The sequence below is a fragment of the Piliocolobus tephrosceles genome, chromosome 15 (assembly GCF_002776525.5).
Source record: "Piliocolobus tephrosceles isolate RC106 chromosome 15, ASM277652v3, whole genome shotgun sequence".
In the NCBI taxonomy this organism is placed as follows: Eukaryota; Metazoa; Chordata; class Mammalia; order Primates; family Cercopithecidae; genus Piliocolobus; species Piliocolobus tephrosceles.
The window spans coordinates 16,515,222-16,522,675 of NC_045448.1; the positions used below are offsets into that span (position 1 = coordinate 16,515,222).

Genomic DNA, 7,454 nt, shown 5'->3' on the forward strand with positions numbered 1-7,454 from the left:
AACTGAGACTTAAGAACTGAGCAAGAAAATAACGACACTCTGGCTATAATGCCATTGCTTGAGTAACAGGTCATCCTTTGTATTAGACCCAAGAGTCTCATATCTTTCACAGTGTCTGTAAAACTGTAACAGGATAACATCTTGATTTGTAAGTAGGGAAATATTTTAGACCCTTAGCAGTTCTTAACAGTTTATAAAATTTCATACCACTCATAGTTTCTGATAAAAATATTTTTAAGGAACACTGTTTGAAGGCTTTGGAATGCTACTAAGATTGTGAAAAATTTCAGGCCCAAGATCTGAGAAAGAAAGGAAACCCTGGAGAAGTGAAACCAGTATTTTAGCACTTTTTCCTTTGGGATGGTTTCTGATCCATTTGCCTTAGTTCAACGCCTTAAGGAAAAACGGAATAAAATTAATTTATCTTCAATGTAGTGGTACATGTAAGTCTTTTAACATATCCTCCATGAATGTCCTCAGGCTTCTCTTTTTTGATTTCTCATTCTGTTCCTTCAGTGGTTCTTCACAGGAAATGGTTTGGAGTCTATTCTCTCTATCTTGCTTTGTCCTTCCTGAAGTAAGTTCCAGTTTGTCAATATCTCGTGCAGAATGTGGCATTCAGAAATGAGGACAATTCTTCTAGTGAAATAATTGATGCTTATGTAAGTATAACAATGTGTTACTGGTGAAATGAATCAACATAGTAAATTCTGCTATAAACTTACAACAAAATATCAAGCAATAATAAAAATGGTATCATCAAAGAAAATAAAATGACTGGTATCCCTTTAAGAAGGCCATGTGAAGATACATAACCACAGGGAGAATGCCATGTGATGACAGAGACAGAGACAGAAGTGATGTGTCTATAAGCCAAGGAGTGCCAAGGATTTCTGGCAACCATCAGAAGCTAGTGAGAGGCAAGGAAGGATTCTGCCAACATTTCATTTTGAACTTCTGGACTCTAGAATGGTGACAGAATACATTTTGTTGTTTTAAGCCACCCAGTTAATAGTAATTTGTTGTGGCAGGTCTGGGAATCAAATGCATCTATCTATATTAAATTTCTGTTGCTATTTTAAAAATTATCAGAGACTACTGGCTCAAGATAACATAAATTTATGACATGACAGTTCTAGAAGTCAGAAGTCCACATACATTGGCAAGGCTGCCTGCCTGACAAAGCCTCTAGAGGAGAATCTGTCCCTTGCCTTTCCCAGCTTCTAGTGGCTTCCCTCATCCCTTAATTCACGACCCTGTTAGCGTCAGTCTAAACTCTACTTCTGTCTTTGCATCCCTGTCTGTGATTTTGACCCTTCTGCCTGCCTCTTTTAAGGACGCTTGTGATTAGATTGAGCCTACCCAATGCAATCCAGGATTTTATTTTCTTTCCTTCCTTCCTCACTTCCTCCTTCCTGCCCTCCCTTTCTCTTCCTTTTTGACTGAGTCTCCCACTGTCCCCCAGGCTGGAGTGCAGTTGTGTGATCTCGGCTCACTGCAATCTCCGCCTCCTGGGTTCAAGAGATTCTCCTGCCTTGGCCTCCTGAGTAGCTGAGATTACAGGCATGTACCACCAAGTCCAGCCAATTTTTGTATTTTTAGTAGAGACAGGGTTTCACCATGTTAGCCATGCTGGTCTTGAACTCCTGACCTCAAGTGATCCACTCACCTCGGTCTCCCAAAGTGCTAGGATTATAGGGGTGAGCCACACCCAGTCCAGAATTATCTTTCCAAGTCAGGCTCTCACTCACATCTGCGCCACCTCTTTGACCATGTAAGGTAACATATGCACAGTTTCTGGGGATGAAACATGAAAATCTTTTCGAAGTCATATCTATCTGTCTATCAATCAATCTATCTATCCATCTACATATCTATCTATAATCTATCATCTCTCTGTCTATACCTATATCTCTAGCTAGCTAGCTATTTGTACACATGCATATGAGAATGAGAATGATAGTAGGAAGGCGACATCCCTAAATGTCAAAGTGATTATTCCTGTATAAGTTGTTTTTATTTATGTTTTTAGTAAATACATAAAATATATGTTGTGCCATTTTACATGCCATACATGAAATAATGTTGCATCAGCATCTTGAATACTAATTAAAATGTTGATCTGAATGCCACAGAGAGTAATCCATATTCTTGTTGACTTACAATTGCACTTGTATAAGTTGAAGGTCCAGTCGGGGCCTAGACTTTGCAAATGATGCTTAGGTCATGGATTGGGAGATATGCTTTCCAGTCAGAAAGTTCAACATTTCCCTTTGATTCAGTTTCATTGGATTAATTTGTTGTTTTACTGGACGGCTGATTTGTCTTTTGCTCATTTCACCAGAGCATTGATATCTGCTTGGTGTCAGACATTCTTCTTTCAGACACAGGTCATGCAGACATGACTAACAGGTTATTCCCTCACTCTAGGAGCACACAGTCTAGAGGGGAGACAGATGGAGAGCCAAGATTATAGCATAATATGGTAAGTGTTGCAATAGATCTAGGAGTATGAAAGCATCAGTGTTCACATGTCAGGGCACTGATGGAGATTTAGTGATGAATGAGTGATGTTAGGTTTATTTTAAGTGAAAAGAAAACTAAAAAGTCTCAAAGACATGAACACATTTCTACAGCCATAATGATGACTCCTAGAACTGCCAAAGCTTTAGGAGAGCCCAAATGCCACAATTCACTGGTTAGACGTAAATACACCTAAAGGGTAAGCCATTACCTGGGCTATTTTCTCCAAACTGGGATTTGCCGGAGGGTTTCCTCCTCCTAGACCTTCTCCCTAACCTTCCTGTGGTTAGTGATTGAGAAGCATTTCTTTCCTGAGGTGTCTGCAGACAAAGAACAAATTGGCAAAGGGTCAAGTATCACACCTGTTTGGTTATGCCTCATGTGGACCTGGCTTTCCGAGAAGCTGTTAATGCAGCAAGTATTGATGCCTGGGATTGCAAATCCTCCTCTACTTCACGGGACATCTTTCCACCCCTGGGGCTTCCTCTCCACCTGCTGAAAGAATGTGAAGTTCCCTGGTGCAGGTGCAGCTTGGCATGTTGAAGGAAGTGAACCATGTATCCTAAGTCTTTGAACGTATGTCAGGAGTCAATTAAGACTCAGGAAAATACATGCTACTCATTTGCCTCTGCGGTGCAGCATAGTAGTTAATCAGGAACTAGACTGCCTGGGTTCAAATCCTAACTTGGGCATGTTTATTAGTCCCTTTATGCTTTGGTTCAAGTATAAACTAGCAATAGGATTGCTATGAAGATTAAATCATTCAACACATGTTAAGTGATTAGCAGAATGTTTGGCAGAAAAAAACCCAATACAGACCATCTCTAAACTTTCTAATATTTAATCCTTTATTCATTAAATTATGGCAGAAAGATTTTTTTTTTTCCCCCTGGATGGCTGTGTTGCTGACCATAAAGGTGGCAGACATTTTTAGCCCTGGGGTGGGGTGGGATGTCACAGACAACCGATTTCACATTGTAGGGGAGCCAATCAGCAACATAGCTGCTGTGCTTCTTTGGATGTTAAACATTTGCTCGTCCATCTCTTTCATGGACATGTGGACCCTGAAAATGGCAGCCATCATTAAGTAGCAACAATGGCGGGGGTTGCAAGAAGCCATCATGTTTTTGGCATGAAACATCTGCTGGTGAGCACAGCCACCATCAGGGCCCAGTTATGGTGGCTACCCTTGCGGGTCAGCAGGGTAAAGCCAGGCATGAAGAAGTACAGGCAGGGAAATGAGACCACATTCTCAGCCAGTTTCTGTAGGTCAGGATTTAGCTGGGTGGGGAAGCACAGGCAGGATGTGACCCCACTCCTGGTAGGAGAAACCAGGTGGTTCAGGTCACCATAGGTGGGTGTGGGCAGCTTTCGAGTTCTGAAGCAGATGTCATAGAGAGCTTCGTTATCAATGTAAAATGTCTGTGCTTTTTATGAGCTGGTGGACAGAAAGGGTGGCAGGCCAGGTTTCCATTAGCAGCCAGTTTTCACTAATCTTTTACTATAGTTCTGACAAATGCATACGTTCAGCATTAAAGAACTGGAGAAACTGGCCCCTGAGTACAAAGGTTAATAGGGGTCTTAATAGACCCCTACCTGAATTTTCTTGGTTCCTAAAGTCTGATAGAATAATGAAAGCATTCTTATACATATGCCTCCTACCAGGGCCCACTTAAGATTAAGAAAGTTTCCAAGGCTCTAGAGAAACCTTTTCAGACCCAAAAGATTAGGTATAGATTGAATGAAACACTTCTGCTTGCAGATACACTCCTACTCGTAGGCATGGAGCTTAAAATGTTCATAAGCACTGGAGAAAAACTTGTAACTTGGAGTTGTTCTGGTGACTTACTCTGATCTTCTTCCTGTAACTGGTTGCAGAAATAAACTTCTTTCTTTCCCAGTCTGTCTACATCTTGTTGTTGAATGGCAAGAATAAGCAACTGGATCTCATTCATCTGGGACCACCACCATTGTGTTCAACACCTCGGGCTAGGGCAGAATGCCGAATGTGTTCATGATTTGCCTGGGTACTCCTCCCAGACCTTGCTGATGAGAAGGGTATCCATACCACACCCAGTCCCCCCACCCAGGGAGTGGGTCAGCTGGAAAACCTCCAGGCACTCACAGCTCTTAGCCTCCTTCCTGGCAATGTCCATCACTGACTCCACCAGCTCTGTGCCTTCTGTAGTAGTAGTGGGCTGTGCCTTGGCCCAGTTGTTCGCTGCACCACTCTGACTGAAGATGAAGTTGTCTGGCCTGAGAATCTGCCCGAAGGGCACAGAGTCCAAGATGCCGGGCTCAGATCCACGAGCACAGCGCGGGCACCGCTGGGTACCAGAGGTCAGCGTACCAAGGGGGTCCCTCCCTGGAAGGGCACGGCAGTCCAGCCCTCCCCACCCCTCTCCCGCCAGGCCGCTGGGTTCCTGGGAGAATTGTCTCCTGGCTGCAAGCCGCCCAGCTCTGCCATGTCGCCGGCAGGGAGTCCGGGGGCCACAATGCAGGGCCACCACCCCAGCAGCCACTGCCACAGCAGAGGTGGTGGAGGCAACCGTGGCGACGTGGACGGCAGGAGAGAGACCGGAGGGAGGAATCCTTACTATGAGGAAGAAAGGTATAGAGCTTGGCACTTAATGAGAAAAAGGTGTCCAAGACTAGAGTTGAAGTTTTTCACAAGTACCTAACTAGGTAGGAAATAGATACATACCCTAGAGACAATGAAGGGATCAAGTTAGGCGTCTCATAATAGAAGAAATTGAATCCGAGGGGCAAGGTGACTTTGCCATGACATTAACATCCCTTCCAATTATTAGCTTCTCTTTGTCTCCAGGATTGTATTCAAAGAGTGATATCACAGACGATAGAACCACAAGGACCTCAGAGAATGGAGAGGTCAGTTGTGTCGGGTGGGAAGTGCAGTTGAGAGCTCCAAGAAGCATTTGGGCAAGTTCAATGGCTCTGAAGCACTACTGACATATTTCAATTTTGTGAGTACCTACTTTGTGAAGTATGTTGTTTTAGGCTTTCCAGAAAAAAAATGTATAAATAAATATATTCCATATGTTTATATAAAGAGAGATAAAGAGAGAGGGAGAGAAGAGATCTGCTATCATTTTGTTGCTTCTTTTGATGTTGTTATTGCTGTGCACATGTGTATGAGTGTGTGTGTGTGTGCACTTTTGCTTTACCTGTAGAAAATTTTGAAAATTCATAATATAATCTTAAGCTATATTGTAGTTAGCACAATAATCATAAATAATATACATAAATCTGTATTTTTGAGGTATCTACTTTTATCAATATCAATGAAGTTTTTCTTTGAAAATGAGGAAATGAATATAATTACATTTCCTCTTGATTGTCTAATTAAAAACATTAATTTCCCACTTTCTGATATTTATATTTTTAATATTGTTATAGTTTATAATGTTTTCCCTTTTTTTGTACCCACAATTCTCATGTTGTTTTTAGTCTTGGTTCTCTATTTAAATAGACTCATGTAAGTTATCAGTTTATTCTTTTGTTGGATTAATTCTTGAAGTTCAATGGATATTTCTTGGCTTTATAGGTCTGTATCAGTTTCTGAAAACACAGTGCATTTTTTCAAACTTCACATGCAGGTTTTTTATATCTTGAAAAAGTTTTTTTTCATTATATATTTGAATGTATGTTCTGTATCATTTATTCCATTCTCTGTTTTTAAGAAACCAATCATGTGAAAGTTGTAAATATCATTTTATCTGTAATAATTTCAATCCCTTTGTAATTTTTCCACTATTTTTGCATGATTTTTTTCCTCAAGCTAATGCTTCTTTATTTTGACTCTGTTTTAAGCTATATCTGTTCTAATATTAATACTTTTGAGTCTTTTTTATTATCTTCTATTTTTTTTCCTGAGGTATGGAATAAAGTTTTATTATCTTCTATGATCTTGAAATTTTTTCATTAAATCTTTTTTTTTTTCTTTTCTTTTACCTTGGGTAAATACCTAAGAATGAGATTTCTGGGACACAGCATACAGGAATGTTCAACTTTCTAGATAAAACCAAAACATATTTTTCAAAGTGGTTGCACAAAATTGTACATCTCAGAGAAATTGTATAAGAGATCAGATCAATTCATATCCTCTCTAACACTTGGATTATATGACTATTTGTTTTCAAATTTTGTTTTATTTCAACTTTTATTTTAGACACAGTGGATACATGTGCAAATTTGTTACATGGCAGTACTGCATGATGCTGAGGTTTGAAGTATGGACCCTGTCACCCAGATAGTTAGCATAGTACCTGAAAGGGAGCTTTAAAAAATCTATTTCTCCCCTACTCCCTATCCTGTAGTAGTCCACAGCATCTATCATATTTGTGTCCATGTGTGGTCAGTGTTTAGCTCCCACTTATAAATGATAATACACAATGTTTAGTTTTCTTTTCCTGCATTGATTCTCTTAGGATAGTGGCCTCCATCTCCATCCATGTTGCTGCAAAAGACATTATTTTATTCTTTCTTGTATCTGTGTAGTAGTCCATGTTGTATATGTACCACATGTCCTTTATCCATTCTACCATTGATGGATGACTGGGTTGATTCCGTGTCTTTGCTGTTGTGAATAGTGCAATGATGATCATACAAGTGCATGTGTCCTTTTGGTAAAATAATTACTTTCTTTTGGATATATACTCAGTAACAGGATTGGTGGGCCAAATGGTAGTTCTGTTTGAAGTTATCTGAGAAATCTCTAAACTGCTTTCCACAGGGACTGAACTAATTTAAATTCCCATGAGCAGTGTATAAGTGTTCCCTTTTCTCTACAGCCCACCAGCATCTATTATGTTTTGACTTTTTAATAACAGCCATCCTGACTGGTGTAAGATAGTATCTTGATTTGTACTTCTCTGAGGATTGGTGATGATGAGCAGTTTTTCATATGTTTG

General features: G+C 40.2%; 1 pseudogene; it reads right to left on the bottom strand.

Annotated features, from left to right (window-relative positions):
* Nucleotides 1–3,304: 3,304 nt before the first annotated feature.
* Nucleotides 3,305–4,990, bottom strand: LOC111531424 (annotated as a pseudogene).
* Between the last annotated feature and the right edge of the window lie 2,464 nt (nucleotides 4,991–7,454).